This window comes from Pagrus major, chromosome 1 (assembly GCF_040436345.1).
Source record: "Pagrus major chromosome 1, Pma_NU_1.0".
Taxonomy (NCBI): domain Eukaryota; kingdom Metazoa; phylum Chordata; class Actinopteri; order Spariformes; family Sparidae; genus Pagrus; species Pagrus major.
Window position 1 is genome coordinate 22,041,015 of NC_133215.1, and position 19,942 is coordinate 22,060,956.

General features: G+C 41.3%; 1 protein-coding gene across 1 annotated transcript in view; it reads left to right on the plus strand.

Annotated features, from left to right (window-relative positions):
* The first annotated feature begins 6,586 nt into the window (after positions 1 to 6,586).
* Positions 6,587 to 19,942, plus strand: part of prr36a (proline rich 36a) — a 35,522-nt gene continuing 22,166 nt past the window's right edge. Inside the window, exon 1 of the mRNA XM_073469381.1 lies at positions 6,587 to 6,875. The gene's annotated coding sequence lies outside the window, so the exon portion shown is untranslated. The remainder of the gene's footprint in view (positions 6,876 to 19,942) is intronic.

Below are 19,942 nucleotides of genomic sequence, written 5' to 3' on the forward strand. Positions count from 1 at the left end.
CTCGGGAAAACAAAGTTTCGTTATCTCGAGATCTCGAGAAAATTATCCCATTATCTCGGGAAAACGGCAGTTGTTATTTCGAGATAATAACTCGAGATCTCGAGAAAGCAAATGAAATTAACTCGTTATCACGGGAAAACGGAGGAAATAAAATGTATGAATGCATGGCCCTTTAGGGCTTCTGTACAGACTATTTGTTTCTGCTATTTGTTAAGGATACCCAATACATAATACACTGTTTTTGGACTATATTACTATATTATGTGTTAACAATACCAACTAGGTATTAGTGCCTCGCAAAGTGCAGATATTTTTATATGCATATATATATTTGTAGATAGGAGGTTTTGTGCTTTGGCCATTGATATACAAGTTTCTCAGGGAATAATGCATGGATCTTGATGAAAAAAAGCAGGCATATTTAAGTGGCTGGTATCTATGAGTGAGAACAATTTGATGCAGATCCAAATAAAAACCTGGATCTGGCCGATTTAAATGTTTTATGTGATATTAGATTAGGCTTGATTGGGTCACAGGAAACTGTTGGGCCTTGGCAGCGATATGCGATCTACAGAGTGCCATTCTGCAGGGACGTGCAGAGGAGAGCTGAGGGTGCTGGGGCACCTGCCCCTCGGTCCAATGTGCCCTTTTGTCATATTTTATTGTGTTTTCTTTTTCTGCAGTGGTTCTATTAAATTGTTCGGCTAATTTGTAGAAAACATTTCTCCAATTGTTTTGCTAGTTTGGAGAACAGAATAACATCCTTTGTGATCAGATGCGTTGCTCTGTTCCGTTTTAATCGGTCATTTGGCATCTTAATAGAGGAAAGCACTATATTTGAGAAAAATAAAGCATGCAAACAGCTTTTGCTAAATTTTGCTAGCTGTCTAAACTAGATTATTGTCAGTAAAAGTTCATTTCGCAACGTATACATTTTAATTGTATTTTTTTTCTATGTTTTCATGTTTATCATTGTTTCTTGTTTATTATCATGTTTAATGCAGTGCAGAGACACCTCGTAAAAACGAGATCGAAACGACAAGAAAAGGAGCTGAAACGAACAATGTTTGATATTTTTCCTTTGAAAAAGTACTTAAACGAATAATTGGTAATCAAAATAGTTTGCAAATCATTTTCTTTTAATCACTAATCATTGCAGCCCTAGTACTCTGTGCTGTTTTTTTCTTTGTTTTCTTTTTTAAACTTTGACCTCCTGCCCCTCTAAAGGTTTCTGCACGGCCCTGGCATTCTAGTTTTATTATGTATCATGAGATAATTTGATCTACAGTGACTGTGGGTGCAGTTCTTCTGTATTGTCAGAAGGGGGCGCAAGCTGTTCATGTGTCTGGATGCAGTTTATAACACTACTTAAAGTCAACAAGTTTATTTAACTTCTTTGCTGGCAGATACAAAAAAAAAAGGCACATGGATGATTTATAAGAAAACTATGATTCTTTGTTTGGAAATAGATCCTTGAATCTAACTGATGGCTGTCATGAGCAGCCTGCATGTTTTGGTAGAGACGCTGCAGCACAGAGAGCTCACAGAGGGGAAATTATAATTCTGGTTTCTTTTTTTCAGAACAGTCCGATATGATGAGCTCATTTCCTGCTTATTGAGCTTCCCATGCGAGGCTTGGCAGCTGATGTAGCACATCTTTGCCTTCTACTCACTTAACCTAATATCATCATACATTACTGTACTGCTCAGGCGGTGCCTCTATGGCTCATGTCAGATTGTTAGAGAGCAAAGGAGGACATTTTTCCTTGAATCGAGGGCTGTTTTTGTCCTTTAACATAATTTTCGTGAATGTAAGACTACTCTTGCTCTGTATTTGATGCACAAAGAAAGCCCAAAGGTAATGCCTTGCTTCAGAAGCTGCTAAGGGTCTGTCAGTATTTTCAGTGCACTGATGTCGGGTGTGGTCCTTTGTTGAAGTTTGATCTCAGCTTGAATTGAAATGTGCTCCAGTCGCTCACTTGTGACTCTCTGTTTGAAGTTCAGCCCTTTTTATATTAACAAAGCGCCTCAGATCAAAAATGCAGGCCTGAAGCTGCAGCAGCAGTTTCTACTTCCTCTCTTATATCTTGTATAATGACTCACTGAATCTGCTGCTGCCTGAGTTTGTATGGTGTGTCAGTCTGGGTGTGTGCGTTGGCCCAACCTGCGTGTGCAGCTGTCCTAAGATACGAGGTGTTTGGGCAGATGGATGACCCGATCTAACTAAAGAAACAGATTTAAAAGAAGCAAAGTCTGTGTATAGAAGCCTTGTAGATTATCAGTCCATCCTAATTCTGTTAAGGATTTCAACCAGAGCTGAGCCACACCCTTGTCTAACAACATTATGAAGCAATCTGAAGTGGATGGACAGGATGTGAGGAGATTTAGCTTTTACAGCTCAGTGATATAATGATGGATGCTGTGAGCCCAGTTTCACCTATGGTTAATGGTTCCACGCTGGTTTCATTTTGTAGTTTTGTGCGCTCCTCTCTCCCACAGAAAACACAGCTCCTGAAACGCCTCGTCAGTGGTCCCACCTTTGATTCTGTGACTTTGTGACATCACACTATGTCACCAGGTCACACATTTGCATAATTAATACCTATATTCATGGTAGAAGTGAAAACAGGACAGAGCAGACTGGAGACACGGTGAGCTGTGCTGGCACAGGCATGTGTGAGCTGATCAATCAGAGGAGACTTGGTTTCCAGAAAAACATTGAAAGGCCTAAAATTCACATTACTGGATGTTAGATTTTTAAGGCAATCCTTAAACCCTACAAGTCAAGGACAAGCTGTATGGAGCCATTTTATGTTTTTCTCAGTTGTTTCTTCAAATGTTTTAAAACAAGTCCCCTCCATCTGCTTCTGTTGTTTATGAGAATAAAGCGACACTGTTTTGCTTTGAAGCTCCAGAAATGTTTTCTGGACTATGCAACTTCCCCTGACTTTCCATCTGCCTGAGGGTGAGTAGATCATGACTGAATATTCATTTTCAGAGGAACTTTAACTGCAGAAAACCCTGTCTAAAAGAAGGTTTACTAAAATGGTTTACTAAAATTCTTCTCATGGATCCACACTCAAGATCCAAGAGTCATATATGCAAATATAATGTTAGTTATAATTGTGTCACAGCTGCAAATTCAAACTGCTTACTAAAAAGAGTTGAAGTTGCAGGATTAGTGAAAGTTTTGTGATTCCCCCTCACTCTGCTGCAGGGCCCCTTGCCGACTGGAAAGGCTGGACAGGCTGCTGATGAAAAAGCATAGTACAGAGCAGGGATGGAGAGGCAGAGCTGAGACATGACTCACACACTCTTTCTCTTCGTGAGGAACATTGAGATTCAGTCACTGGTTGATGATTTCTGGTAAGTCTTCATTCCTCCCTTCACTTAGTTTTTGATGTCTCTTTGCCCGAGGCTTTTTTCTTTAAATGTCTTCATTCTTTCTCCTCGTCTCTGAGTTTAATCAGAGAAAACAACAGTTAATGTCAGATGACATGACCCATTCACTCTCTCTGTCTCTTTCTGTGAGTTGCAATAGTCTTTGTCTGTTGTCTCCCTTTTCATCGATTTCTATTGTGGAGGACGCAGCTGCAGCCCAACATTTTAAAAAAAGAAGAAAAAAAAAAGCATTCAACTCACAGCTATTGTGGGCTGGTACCATAGGGAAGTGGAAACTGTGCAGAAAATGAACCATGTACATTTAAAGGAAAACTTTCTTCATTCTGGAAGAATCTGTTTTAATCAGGCGTACTCCCATCTATCCAACTCTCAGGAAACAGAAACCCTTTGTGTGTGTAGAGAACGACGACTCATGCAACTTGATGTCTCAGATTTCATTTCAAGCACAGAGAATAAACATGTGGGTGGAAGAAAAGGGGAAGGAGTGTGTCAGCAATCCTGAAGTTTTTATGCCTAAAGCCTCAAAATAGAGATTATTGGGAACCCCTGTTTAATGAGATTGCGTTGCTCCTCTGGCTATTTTTGTCACTTGAATGCAGATTGAGAGTGAATCACACATTTGACCTACACAGCATGTGGAAATGAAACAGTGGAAACACTGAAACCTCACTGCAATTACTTCCACAAATTGATAAAGACCTTCTTCTGATTATACTGAGTTGTTTCACACTGTAGAGCTGGTGTTACATATTATTGTACCAGCTAAGTAATATTAATAATGAGTTTGATGGACATTTAATGTGCAGGGAGGGTCAAACGAAATAATACCATGAGATGTATTATGGGAAATGTAGGATACTGTGATCTCTCAGGATATCTCTTGTGACCATTCTATTTAAAAAAATGTGTCTCATCTGAGGCCCCAACTTTACGGAAGTGCAATACTAAATCGCTGAAACTCCCTTTTGACCACTTTTCACTGACTTCCTGTTTGACAGTTTAGCTTGAGGTTATTTTTTTTGAAGGACAGCATTTTCATTTCTGAAACAAAGCTGTGCTACATCTATAATGGCTGCCCAAAGTGTGGCCACAGTATGATTTCACTTGGCCCACCAGATAGCTTTTCATAGCCAAAAAAATACTAAAGAATAAAGAATAAAGAAAATTAGAATATGAATCCCTATTTATGCTGTTTTATTTTTTTTAAAGGCAAAAATGTTCTTTATATATGCCTTTGCAGGATCCCTAATAATAATAACCCTTTTTCATATTCTGAGCATGGTGGGCAGAGTGACAACTTGTGCAGGAAGTCACTCGATTCAGGGTACTTGGTATCCTACGGAAGCCCCGAGAGGCAGAAAAAGGGGGAAAAGGAACTTCTAAGATTATCTTGGCAAAACATGTTTTCCACCTGTTCTTTAGTCACATGCACAGGAGAGAAATCAATTTACATCAGACTTGGAAAATGCATCACCAGATTTTTTTTCCCCTTCTCACTCTCTTTGGGATTCCATATAGCACCATTTCACATCTTAGCACAATACGGCACAAGAGGTCAACCATTAAAGGGTAACACAACCAATTTTACACATTAAAGTGTGTTTATAAGTCTTGAGGAGTACTACTGCATATGTGGAAAAAAAGTGGTATAAAGACTTTTGTGGCTTCAGAGGAAGCTGCATGTAATCTAATAAATTTCCTTCAGTGGTGTCACTTAATGGTTGTTGCATTGTGGGTAATGTAGGCGTCAGTTTTTGAAAAGGCAATAACAAAAGCGATATCTCTGGTTCTGTTGTATCAATTTTGATAATTTGTTTTTAAACTTTCCTTAAGATTTGGCTGATTACCTTTAAAGCTCTTCTGGGTCCGGCCTCAAGTTACACAGCAGAAATGCTGACCCCATATGAGCCTATTCGCAGCCTTAGATCCTCGGGTGGGGCCCTTCTCGTCATTGCAAAGACGAGGCTCAAAACTAAAGGTGACTGCACTTTTGCCATCAGGGCCCCTTGACTTTTCGACGACCTACCTGAGGAGATAAGGCACACAGAATCAGTGACTTCTTTTAAATCACTTCATAAAACCCACTTTTATAGACTTGCTTTTATGTGAAGGCACCGTTTTTTAAAACTGTGTTTTCATCTTTTATTCCTTTTACTGCTCTTAGTCTATTTATCTGTTTTTAATTCCTCCCTTGCGATGTCTTTTTTCTTACCCCTTGCTGCTTTTATTTGTTATCTTTAAACTATTTATTGTCCTTTATTCTTTTAACTGCCCATAATCTTTGTATTTGTTTTTAATTCCTTTCATGTGATGTCGTCTTCTTTTTGTCCTTTATTGATTCCATTCTTTTATCTGTTTCTATTTTTGCATTACTTTGTTACTCTCTTTCTTTTTTGTTTTTGCCTATTTTATTACTTTTATTCCTTTTACTTGTAAAACTTGTAATGAATCATACTGACCTTTTGTGTTTTACATTTTCTGTTCTACCGTCTTATTTTAACTCACCTTAGACAAGGCTTCCTGTGTGTTTATTCCATAATACTGTCTTGAGTTTCCTGCTTTTGCTTGTTTGTCACAGCACTTTGTAAACTCTGTTTTTAAAGGTGCTATATAAATAGAGTTTATTTGTTCATTTATGATGAGTCCAACGGTGTTATAGGAGTGCAATGATAGACCACTGCGCCTACATTACCCTCAATGCAACAGTCACTGATTGACATCACTGGATGCAATTTTTCAGATTACCTGCAGCTTCCTCTGGAGCCACATAAGGCTTTATAATATTTTAGCAGGACTCCCCAAGACCTGTAAACACACCTTAATGTGTAAAACTGGTGACGTTACCCTTTAAGTTTCAGTTTTGGCCCTCCAGGATAAAAAGTTTGTCCTCCCCTGATCAATAATAATCAAACATAATTTTTATCAAACAATACACACATAAGTTGCTCCTCACTCCACGGGACACTCTCTATACCACCCCGAGGTGACCCAGGACCACAGTGACACCCCCACCCTCCACAGGACAGAGGAGCTCGAGCTTGGTTTGAATTTGACGTCACTGCCGCTTTGCATAACCACCAGTCTCGCGCGTCTGATTGGACCGCTAGCCGGATTTAATCTGCATTTTCTTTTATGAGCACCACGCTTCTCCTTCAATCTGCTGCTGTCGGACTCCTCTGTCACTCCCACCCCTCCACCACCACCACCGCCTCCTCCTCCTCCTCCTCCTCCTCCTTCCCTCCTCCCGCCCGGGTCCATCTTTCATGAAGGGAAGTAGCCCTCCGCTCCGCCGCCTGCCGCTGCTCAAACGTGGAGGGAAGGACACGGAGAAGGGACGCTCGCAGCTGACTGCGCGGCTCCATTGTTAGTCCGGTGAAATTTACGGCTCTGTCGACACATTTAGTGCAGACATATTTAAGGAGGGACTGTTTGTTTCTGCGCGAGTCTTCAAGAAGAGAGTCGACCGTTCAAAGGTACGAGGAATTTACTACGTTTACAGCGCGAGCGACATTATTGAAGTAACGCTGCATCACCGTCACGTTGTTTTTGTGTCGTTTCAACCGTAAAGCAGCCTCTAAAACGAGACCACTGCTGAGGAGAAGTCGCCCTCTTTTTTTTGTTTCGTCTTTGAAACGAGCCCAGCCTGGCTTGTTTTGACGCCCTCTCTGTAACGTGGCTGGCTGGATGTGATGATGGAAGTGTAACGTTAGCATCGCACCAGACGATCGGGAGGCGCCGTCAACGTGTCTTCCACTCTCAGAAAGACATTTATGTCGGGTGTGCAGCCGTACGAGACTCAGCTGGCCTGGTCTTCAGTGGTATCAGGTTCAATTTATTGACTCACCTCATGTGTTCCTCTCAGCAAGCCGCCCCGGCGTACACCGCTATTGTTCTGTGAGGCTAAACCGGGCCTTTTGCTAAATCTGGGAGAATTCAGCGTGTTTGTTCCCAGAGACAAATGCTGTTATTAAAGCTTCACTTGAGGCTTTAAAACACGCAGAAACTCTCAAAACACTGGTCACAAAAGTGCAGGGACCACCTTGGGTTCCTTGGCAGGGATACAAAGACAGAAAATCTCATCTGGGCTTTCACATTTTTCAGATTGTGTTGTTGTCTTTGCTAATCATTTAAGATTGAATGAACTCCCTAAGATAAGACAGAAGTATCAGCAGCACGTCATACATCAGTGAAAGTGATAATGTGAGGTAGCTTGACTCATGGATTTCTTGCCTGCACACTCTTTTCAGTCTTTCCATGCCAAGATAAGAATCATCTCTGTTTTTAATATTTGCATCCCTGCACAGGGAGTGATCTCATTCTTGACTTGGCTGAGCCACATGAGAAAAGAGAGGAGTACAGAGAGCTCAGAGGCAGACTATCAGGCGGCATCGGCTGCAGATCTCAGTGATAAGAGGGATGCTGTTTTGGCTCGGAGTCTACATTACATAATCAGTGTGTTTTGGGCCTTATGGGTGTGGTGGGCATGGTTAGGGTGTGGGAGCAGTGACACTATCCTTGGCTTCAAAATGGTATTTGAGATGCAGACACTGGGGAGTGTGTCGCTCCCTGAAAACCATCATGCTACTGCTGCCTGGGTGTGTGTGAGTTGTTGCTGAGGCGTTAGTCGTCAGCTGGGTGTGAAAGTGTGAATGATACCACACCCGTGCATGGTCTCCCTCTCCCCCTGACACCTTTCCTGACTTTCTGGATAAGCTCCAAGAGCTTATTGCAGGGTCATTGAGGCAGTGTCCCATTTTAAGGACACAGATGCAGCCTTCTTTTGCCTGAACTATAAGGACTCAGCTGGTGTATCGTTTGTGGTCTTCAGTGTCCTACAATCCAGTGTGCACTGGTCAATAGTAGCGCCTGACCAATACTCGATTTTTGGGACTGATGGTGATACCATCATGATATTAGGGAGTGGAAAATTCTGCTGATATACACACGTTTTTGCAATGATCCCTAAAATATGGCAATCAAACGCTTGTGACACAAATATGTCGCAAGGCAGGATACTTACAGGTTAACAATAAACTTTATTCTCCTAAATCTGTCTGATGTGACTCAGGCATAGTTATTGTCAAAAGAGGTAATGTTTTAAAGTTTCATTCACCTTAAATTTAGTCTTGTTGCAGACTTCCCTACCCTGGAAGTAGTGACAGCAGCGAATGACACACACCGTTAGTTTAAACTTGTTGATTTCTCTGGGTTTGTACATTGTTGGAAACATTTGGGATACTGTAAGTTCACAACTCAACAAACTGTAACAAAGGTTTACTTGTTTGTAGAAATTGTAATGCTCTTTGAGGATAGATCGTATTTCCAGATGAGTAGGAACAGGTTCTGCCTGGCCTTCAGGTTCGGTAAAGGCCCTCATCTGTTGCCAGTTTCAGACTGTATTGGGACACGGCCTGTGTTTTTACACTGCACAACACTTCCCCTATCTACACCACTGTTTCCCTTTCCTCTTCCTGAAGGCCAGGGCAAACCAGAAGTGGAGTTCAAAATAATCTTGTTTCAGTGCATCCTATAACCTTGAAGGCTCTAGGGATTGGATAAGGTGCTTTTAAAAAGAGGAAGTGGAAGCATTATGCAAATAAAGTTGTCATACTTTCTGAGCAGTGTGTGTCACCCTCATAAAGATAATCAGTATTACAGAAACTAAATTTTAGTAGGTGTGGCATGGAATTGGTTTACGTGTTTAATCATGATGAGATATCGTGATTAAACATGTAACACGATCATAAAACTTGATTTCTTTGCTTTATCTGTTGGTTCACTGAGTGGCTACAGCAAGTTCAAGTTAATTTCATGTTGTCGCTGTCAGTCTTGGTATGTGCTTCCAAATGCCACTTTTATGGCTCAGGGCAGGTCTGGGGGTGACTGATGGTGTGGCTGCAGTTGTTGTTTGTCTCAGACATGACAGTCGGAGAGAAATGCAGGTGGTTAACATTGCAAAATTTGCGGTGGTGTGACTATTTGAAATGGATACCACACACTGAGAAACAAATCAAGCCTGCTGATGTGTGACTGGGTGAAATACCTTGAACATTTTCTCCTCAATTATTTGAAGACTTCTTTTAAGTTTGTTAGATTTCAGAAACCCTAGTCAGCGTTCCAAAAGGCTGATTTTTATCTAAGATGACAGGCCTGTGAACAAACAGTAGTAATCTACTTTCTCTACTGTCAGCTGCACTCTGTTAAGTGTTGTGATATGCTGTTGGATTAAAACTTCTTTAGGCCTATGATTTGCGCTGTATTTTTCAGCTTAGTGTGGGCTCGTGCATCAGTACAGCAGCTGTGAGAGGTGATGATGGTTGTGGATGTTGAGGTCAATGGTTCAGATCTACTCTCCAACATGATCCCACAGTGTGAGAACAGAATGTACTCACCAATTACTCTCTAGTTAGGTTCAGTTTTATTTGCATTGATCTGTCTCTAGAACATTTGGATTGGATGCAAACATTGATCTTTTTGATTGTGTGTGAGCAGTAGAAACTGAAGCATGCAGTTCCCTGAAAATTTAGCATCCAACACTAACATTTTATGCACAAACATTTAATGAATACTCTAACTTAAACAGTGAAAACTGCCCATCAAAATCACTGATGGCCCAAGATGATGCCTTCAAAAATCTTGTTTTGTCAACAACTGAAATTTTTTTTGGTTTTCTGTTTGAGAAGAGCAAAGAAACCAGAAAATATTCACATACAAGTAGCTGTAGTTAAAAAAACCCCAACTCAAACTGATTAATCGGTTGTCAAAATGGTTGGCGATTCATTTAATATTTATTGAATAATTGATCAATTGTTGCAGCTTGATTGCAGATTAAAAGATGAATCTATGTTAATAGTGAAAGTGTTTGTTTAAGGGCTGTAACTATTGATTATTTTCATTATGATTTAATTTCTTGATGTAACAGACTTGTTGAAAATGCCTCTCTGTTATTATTATATTATGTCTGACCAGCCATCCAAACCCCCCAAATATTCAATTTACTATTACCGGACCAAGAAAACCTGGAAATATTCACATTTGAGAATCTTGAATCAGTAAATGTTTGGCTGTTTTGCTTTAAATAAAAATAATAAATAAATAAAATCAATGGTCAGAATTATTTTCACAGCTAATCGTCTCGGCTCTAGTTTGGTTCTGTGAGTTTCTTCCTAGAAGAGATGGTGGTGAATTTAAATCTGTAAAGACTATCATTTGTACCACAGGGACATTGGTACTGCTTTGCCTGTTCCTTGTCTGAGAACTCACTCAAAAATCAGGGCAGCTGAATGGAAAGCTCAACCCCTGCACAGAGCAGAGCATTTGCATCTGTTTGTAAGTCAGCTGCTTTTTACAGCCTGCAACCAGTGTCAGTCTCAGTCCCACACCCATGAAAATTCCACCCCTGCCTGCTTCACTGCATCTGTTTGGGATGACATTCAGGGTTAAACCATATTTCATCCCTCACCCTTCAGGTTGGTTGTGTGTCTCCTGCGTTGCTCTTGGCTGTTCAGCTGTGGGGGTGGTGAGACGGGGTGGTGCTGTAACTCTCGTCACTGTGGTTTGGAGGCTGGCACTCTCTTGCCCATTAGGATAAAGTGGTGGACGCTGGCGCTGCACTTTCAGCACTCAGTCTGTCTGGGACTGTGAAGCTGGGCTCAGTGCACTGTAATTATTGAAAGAGTCATTCAGCACTTTCATAGTCTGTTTGTTAGTTCACTTGGGTAGCCTTGAATGTTGTCCCAAAGACATATTTTACTGTAGCATGTGTATTTACAGTGGTACATTGTAGCATTGTAAAGTGCCGTTAGTGAAACACGTCATTACAGTTTAATATTTATTTTTTTCTTGCGTTTGAATAAAGTTTTGATTAAAAGTGACAGCCCCTGTAGATTATGTGAAAACGTGTGTGTGTGTGTGTGTGTGTGTGTGTGTGTGTGTGGCTAAAAACGTTGACATTTAACAAATCTGATTGGATATTGGATGATGTAGCAGCTGTCTCTACTGAAGCACTGCTGTATATTTTGATCTATTAAGTTATTGATCCGACGCTGTCTGAGGTGACTCAAAGTGCATAGCCGCTGTGTGTGTTTGTTTGTGTTGTGCTGGCTGAGCATATCCTGTTATCATCCTTTGAGAAAGTCAATCCTGCGTACTCCGTAGTGTGAGCGTGTGTGTGTGTCTGTGTGTGTGAGAGAGTGTGCGTGCATTTGAATCCACACAGGGGTGTGGCTGTCAGAGTTTCAGGCAGGAGAGGTGTGGGATCACTGTCGATCTGGCCTCAGCTCACCCTGCTCAGTCAGAGGCATAGTAACTGATCTGGCCCTCGGGCTCCAGCACCGTATTGACTATCTGCCTGTGTGTAGCCAGTTGGCTGGTGCGCAGGAGAATAGCCGCTGGTTGGCTTTAATATGGCAAAGCTGATGTCAGCGCTGGCTTCTCTCCAGCCATCTATCCTTGATAGAATTACTTAATGTGGTTCCTCAGTTTTCATAATGAATTCAAGTTCCCAAAAACATCAAAGGCTTTTAAAACAAAAATAATGAAATGATGTGATAATAAGAAGACTAGTGTTTCAGTTTTCTCATGCCTGCACAGTCTTCTCCAGCTCCCTCCATCTACTTTCATTAGCTGTTTGTTGGTGGAAAGCAACAGGAAATATGGAAAAACAGGGAGATAAGATGGGACAAAGGTTTGTGGCAGGAAACTGGCACGAGTTTTATACTAAAGTATGCCTGGTCTAAATCTATTTTATAGCCATGGCTTCACTTGTCAGATCCTTCCCTGCCTTTATTTTCCATCCGTGTCTCCGTCCTTCTGCAGCCTTTCTCCTTGTTTCTACCTTATGTCCTCTAATAAATAAGGTTAAACTTAAACTGAGGTTAACTTCTTGGAGCAGAACTATTTGGCATGATTAGTTTTTTGTAAGAAAACATTTAACTGCCTTCACTGATCTAAATGTGAGAGAGAGCAAGTGAGCAAAAGCAAGCCTGCCCTTAAACTCATGCACTATTATTGTGTAACTTTATAATGCCCTGATTATACAGTGATATGAATGGGATGATATGAAAATGTCATGTTACGATTGCCCTGTCCAACATAATTGCATTTCACAGCATTAAGCCTGGAAGCTATCACAATATTCTTAAAACTTCCAAATAAACTAAAATAAACTAATACAAAATTGCTCTTAAACATACAGGAATCACTTAATCTTACATTTTGTTGGAAAACAAATATTTTTAATGCATCGCAGAAGGGACACACCTTTTTTTTGTGGGGAAAAACAAAGACTCTTCAATAAGTAATCATAAATCAAAAGGTCTTCCTGCACAAATTCAGGATGAATAAATGGTGGTAACCTCATCTGTCGTTCTTTAGTTTGGAAACCATAGTATTTACACACATTCGATTTCACTCGTTTTTGTGTGGAATACAATAGGCAAGCCATGGCGACAGGCAATAGAAATTAAACCAGTAAACCAATATAGGAATGTACATCAGTAAGCTAGATGGCTTTTCCAAGCTATAAATGTGAGGATATTCACGATTATTTAGTTTCATGAGTATCTCGATAATTCACCAGGATCAGCTTATTGTGAGTGTTTTTTGTCATGATCTGTGATAAAATCTGTTCTCATCCTATCCCCGAATTGGACTATAGCTCTACACAAGTGAAAAGTAAAGATGAACCTCTAACAGACTAGCAGGGGGGCTTTACAGTCCACTGTATTAAAGAGACGTCATCCATTACCCCGTTCACCCTGCAGCCGATTCGAGTCCCTGGGTCCTTTTAGGGTGAAGTAACCCATGCCAGCTGCTTCTCTGTCCCGTTGCACAAGTTAATCCACTCAAAACCTACCCCCACTCCCCTCGGCGTCATGTCCGTGGGGGTTACATGGTGTGCAGTGCTGACAATGAGGCATGTCTGCCCACCCTCCCCCTCAAAGTACCCCCATGTTATACGCAGTTATGCATGCAAACACTTACGATGATCATGATTGTTGTTTTAGACTAGATCTTATCACAGATCAAAGAATCTCATTCCCTCCCTTGGTGATGATGCCACTCTACTAACTGCTCCCCCCTGCTGTCAGCCTGTCATGGTGGCAGCAGGGCCTGGCGGGTGCCTTTTTTTGGGGGGGGGGAGATGCTGCCAGGTTTCGAGCAGATTGTAACCCATTTCCCTGCAGCCTTGTAGACCACTCTGCTGCCAGTAGCTACAAGTTCATCCCGTGTTGTCTGCCACTCCCTTAAAGGCTAACTGGCTTAGTCCACTTAACTCATAGCCACATTTAACCACCTGCTCCTAATGGCCTTATTGAGTAGCTTACAGTCACTTAGCACATGTTAGTGTCCCGTATGGAATTGATTAGAATAAGCTGCATGCTTAACGTCAAGCCCAACCCCCACTATGATGAAAGTGTTTTTTCTCCTGAAACCATTGATTGTTTTGTCACATGGATCATCCTAACATCTTGTTAGTAGTTTTAAAAAAAAATTTTTTTTACATCAGGCTAAAAGAAGCTCAGGGTGGGAACATTTCCTCCCGAGAGGCAACAAAGTCAAATATAAGCTAAAATCTGTGATACTGCTTTAGTTAAATTTTACCATGTCAACCAGTGTGGTAAAGGTTGAGGGAGGCTTCAAAGAGTAAGTTAGGTAATGTAACCTCAAGTCCGAGTATGTTATGACACGATGAGCTGCTGTGACTAGACATATGGAAAAGCACTTTCACAGGAAGAATTATGAGCTAAAAGTCAAGATGGCCGAGGCAGACATGCTAATGTTAGCTCCGACAAGAGACTGCTGGACAGCTCCCAGAAAACAAACACTAACCTCACAACTACCTGTAACTTCACCAGAGCTGACTGTGAGATTCAGTGGAATAAGCTACTTTCTCCAGCGCTGATACACTGTGGAAATAAGTCCAGTTATGCGAGACGAATGTGCTCCTCAAATGGAGTCCCTCCGTCATGTTTTTAATTTAATGCATATTTGCTACTGGTTTCTGGGCACAAGGCTGCATTATCATTTGGTTTGGGTTTGGACTTTGGGGACTGGGCTTTACTTAGTGTTTTTCCTATATTTATTTGTCCTAGGTTTGCTTTAAAATTACTGCTCAATAACGCTGGGATTCATGACAAAGAGTGATGTTGGAGAAGCAATTTGTAGACAATAAGTCAGTTTGTTCAGGACAAACATTTGTCAGTGCGAGTGCAGTCTTGGGACGAAACCTGATGATGCAGGGCTTGTCATCACTTGTACACAGTCTGGTTATTTGGACAGATGAAGAGAAGGCAGTCAGTTGGGAAAATCATTGAGGGCTAATACGGTTCTTTGTCTACAGATAACGAGGTGCATGGCGTGTCATTCATCTTCTTTAGCTCTCTGCACGGGGTGAGAAGCCACTGAAGGTGGACCTGCCTTCAACACACACATAAAAAAGGTCTTTCCACAAGCTTCAACACCGACCTGCTGGCAAAGGTGCCAATGAACATCTTCAGTGGTGGCCAGGACCTGATGATGAGGAATAATAAAGGATTAATATTAACTCTAAATATCCTGTTACTCTACTAAGCCATAGGATGGTGCATCTTAAGGATACATCTATTTTCTTGGATTTTATCCTTTTCTACCTTTTTGTGTCAATATATCTTTTGTGGTTAAACCACCCAAAGCGGATCAAATTGAGTTATTGTAAAATATACTATGGATATTGCTATGATCAAATTTATTTTAATGTTTGACAAATGGTTTTCCAGCCAAGTACTCCAGTATGAATTTAAAACAGTCCTTGCCAGCCATTACCCCTCCCCCCCCCCATGAGGGCATTCATTAGATGGGGGAGGGAAAGTGTTAAGCAGTACTGTGGCTTTGAGTGACATTTTAATGCCCTTATTGCATGAATGCAGTGTCCACGATACAGGATGTTGACAACAGAAGTCGGAAACAGATGATTAATGTTGTAGTGCTTCCTTTTCTGGGGCATAATGTGGCCTGAGCACTCCTGTTGTGTTAGAAGAAAAGCAAATAATCCACCATGCATCAATGGAAAGCAGGTTATATAGGTGTGTTTCTATTTCCAGAAGTGTTTTATCTTAATAGGGCATTTCACTTTGTTTTATTTTCATTCCTTGGTAATACCCCTGTTAGATTTGTCACTCTTAGTTAGTTTTGCATTTACTGTAACTCCTCTTCTGTGGTGTGGGTCAAATGCTAGGTCACTTGTAATGCAGATTCAATGTGCAGTAAGCTTGTTATGGTCTGAGTTTTTAGTGAAATTATAAAAAGAAATATCCCTATGCTTTGACAGAGTTGAGTTGAGGAGTCGGGGCTTGCACTTACTGTCGCTCCACTAACAACATAAGCTTGAACTGGGACAAGCTGTTGTGTGATCTTCACTTTGATCGATGGGTGGTACACACAGTCTGTGGTTTTGTTTTAGTGCAACAATGTTGCGGACAGTGAGATTGAATTTTAATGTCTTATTCCCTCCTCCCTTCGTGTCCCACAAGTAGTAGGGATGTTAAGTGTGTGTCTTCTCTCCTGTTGGGCAGCTTGCTGAGGAATGCATCTAGTAATTAATGGGTGTTGTAATGTAGACAGTCATCTCCAGTCTACTCACCATGGCCATGTCTCAGCTTTGAGGTAGAACAGGTGTAGTAATGTCAGGGAAACTGTTCTGGAAAGCTGAAACTTGTTCACTGTTTTTAAATGAACTGTAATAAAGAGACATTTACCCTGATAGGAAACCACACATGTGACCATGAGTTTACCTAATAATAATAATAGAGGCAGTATTCAATAGTAGAACAAGAGATCCATTCTGAATTGATGAATCCTCTTGATATAGCGCATATTTCTTACCAAACTGCAGTTTACCTTTTATTCTAGATAACCTATGAACTAGACAACAGAGAATTTCCTTTTGACCACCTCTGTGCTCTTCACAGCCAATGGGACGCTGTGCTAAAAGTCAGTAATCCAGTGGCTGTGTTGCACAAACACTAGCCCCATTCACACTGCCCTTTGAGTGCGGGAATCATGCGCGAATTCTCCGACAGTCTCACTCTGGCTCTGATGCGTCTCCGGAGGTAGTATCGGAGCCGCAGCAGAGGCGCGCCGGTGTCTGTGTGAATGGATAATGGTGTGTCTGATGGTGTTCACATTCTGACAGCTAAAAAGATCCATTGCTCATCAAATAAAAGAGAAATGACCCGCAAAGCAACGTTACAGGACTAAACAACAGTAACGTGGTAACTGGTAGTGTCAACTTACATGAGGAAAAAAATACTGCAGTTATATGTTGAAAAGCCTCTGTCATCCTGTCTGTCCTACTGACTCTTCGTCACATTTCTGCCCGAAAAACGGCGTCTGTCATCGGCAAAAAACTTAAACTCACCATGTGTTTGTCTCCTTCCACTATTGTGTTGTTGTAATTACTGTCTTGGAAAAAAATTCTGCTTGGTTCTGTGTGAACAAACAAATGCGGAGAATTGGCGAAGCTTCGCTGCAGAGATAATGCAGAGTCTCTGTGTCCTAACAGCTACTGATAGTAGCTGACACGCTGCATCATCCTTCATTGGCTTGATGTTTATTGGTTGTTTCTAAACAGGCTGTCACCTTCATTTAAAGATCAGATAATGTTTGCTGCAGAGAAGATGGGTATTTCACTCACAGTGAGCTTTACACACAAGTGACTGAATGTGATGGCCAAGGTGCATCTGTGGCTTCAATGATACTTGACAAAATCGTTGCCTTTTTTTGGTTGTCATAGCTTCATAAAACTACATCATCATCCCTTTCTTGGACATGGAGCTGACGCTGATTCTTGTTCAGTGTTTTCTGCTTTTAATAATGCATTCAGGTCCTTAGTCGGCTTTTTAATTCGCAAGAGTGTGTACCTCATTGTACAGCACAAGCCGGACTTCATTAACTGGAGAAGTCACAAGTTTGTTTTGTTGTACTGATATAAGCCAGTGCACAAAGTCTCATTTGCTCAAGACGAGAATAAGATAGAAACACTGAATGTCCCTTTTCTCAGCCTTGTTTGGGAAATACCCTCCAAGGACTCATTATGATATACCATGTTTGTGTTTGTGTGTCAGAGCGAGAGAGAGCTGCAGAGTCTCTTGGTGTGCATAGATGGAGGCAAGTATTCAGCTGTATATTCACAAACCTTTGACTCATATGCACTCCGCCTCTCCTGTCAGCATGCTTTGGGAGAATCTGTATGTGTTCCAGCAACAGATTAAATTTCTCTTCTTTCTCTCTCCCCCTCTGTCACTCTGTATGTGTGTGAACTTAACACTCACTTGGTGATACAGCAGAAACGGCACTACTGCCTTGTATGGTCAGATGGAGCAGCAGAGCTTTATACACTGAGCCTCCCATTTCTCGGAGTCAGTTTACCTTATCAGTTTGACGATTGTTTTTAGATTCTTCATCGGTCATTGAAGAGAGATTTTTGTAGTAGTAGAAGTAGAGGAAGACGAGAGTTGGAGTGAAAGTAAGCAGTTTTCCTGCATTTGGTCGGTTCCTCTGAGACTGAAGCTTGAGCTTGGTGTTAGGAAAACCCCTTCCTATTCCAAACAGATTAAACTTCTTGTTTTGCTCGTCATTCCACTGTATAAACCAACCACCCTCTTCCTCTTTGCCTTTTCATTCTCGTCTCACAGTTGCATGCGCACACACACATGCACAATGCTGCCTGTGTTTCTTCCTGTGTACATGCCTATATCTCAGACACACACCAGAGGAAAGTTAATGAACAAACAGTCAGAGGGGCTTCATATCGCATTTGTAAACACTCTCTACCAACACTGTCTGCCGAACACTCCCAGACCTGTAACCACAGTCAAGTTCACCAGGTCAGCTTTAGTTTGTTTTAATTGTCTAAAGGCGCGGCTCTAGTTTGAAAGAAGAGATGAAACAACTGTGCCTTTTTGGATTTGAAAGAATGCAGGAAGTGGCGGGCCATGAAATTCCAGTTTTCACTTTTTTTGTCTGCATGCAAATAACATTCATGCACACTTTCCTCCTACACATTCTTCGCAAACACACACGCATAGCTCTTTCTGATGCATGTACACACAACGTGCACACACATATATTGGACTCCCTCTGACCCTTTCACTCCCTATTCGGTCACACACATAAACACACACACGGACACACAGCCAGCTGTCACTGTGTAGCCCTGAGGAGTCTTGAGGAAGTCCAAGCAGAGCTGGAATGTGGATGGGTCGGATGTTCTCCTGATACCACTGCTGCTTAAGGCATGCACTTTCCACTATAAATCATCTTTTAGCAGCTGCAGCATTGGCACAAATCTCAAAGTAGAAAGTCAACATCAGGCAAATTAAGTGGCTAGTTTAATATGCAAACCAGGTCTGCAATTTAAGATTATTTGAACCAATTAGACAAGATATTTTTTTGATAGACCTATCAATCTAATGTGATGCACCAGATGGTTTGTCACACAGAACCATCTGGAAAGTAGCCACTAGAAACTGAATGGAAAAGGGCAGATACTTGATTGGACAAATCATCTGTCTATCACAGGCTAATTTCAACCAATCAGATCAACAGAGACAGTTGGTAAAACAAGCTCTGACTTAAGCTAGTCGGAAAAGAATGAAAACATAATTTCCATCAAGAAAATCCTTTAGTGCTGCTCGTCTTTCATTGAAGAAATACTCTCCATTTCTGATATAACAGAGGCTGTAGCATCTATGCTAACCTCCTGAGGAGCTGCCATTGTTGTTATCAAACAAACAGTTGCTTCTCCCACTGGTCGTCACACCCGAACTACCCCTGTAGCTGCCATCTCTGGCTGCCAGTAGTTCCTCACAGGATGCTGTTTGTTTCTTTGCATGTTGGCTTTGCTTCAAGCCTGGCAAGATGGATTTGCGAGATCAAATGATCCAAGTGAATCCAGCAGCCTCACAAGTCAATCGTTAGGTCTATTAGATGTCTGAAAATTGTGAAAAATTGCAGTCACCATTTGTCCAAGGCCAAAGTGAAAGAGATATTCAGTTCAGTATATACTTCAGACAAAGAAAAGCTATAAATTATTACTATTGAGAAGCTGAAAGAACAGAATGTTACTTATCTTTGCTTGAACCAAAAGGGTCGATCTATTGGCAAAATAGTTGCCAAAATACTGTCTTATGATTGAATAATTAATTCAGCCCGACTATAAAGGCACATAGGGAAAACTTGACTTTGAAATGGTTGAAATGTGTTCCTAATTTTCCTTCGCTGGCTTTTGTAAATGCTTGTGTACCCGCAGTTCTGTTTCACTCCTAATTGCATATTGTCTCTTCCTCATTTTTATAACTGCAGACAGCAGTCTGTGGTAAATCTACAGATGACATTAAGCCCTAGCATCAGTATCAACACCCCCCTCCAGCAGTCTGCACAATGCATTCCAAACCCCTGCCATGCTCTCAACACTGCTAAATCCCTCTCTGCTTGTATTAGACACAGTATTAAAGTGACCCATTTTGCCAGGCACCACTTCTGACGTCCGGACATGTAG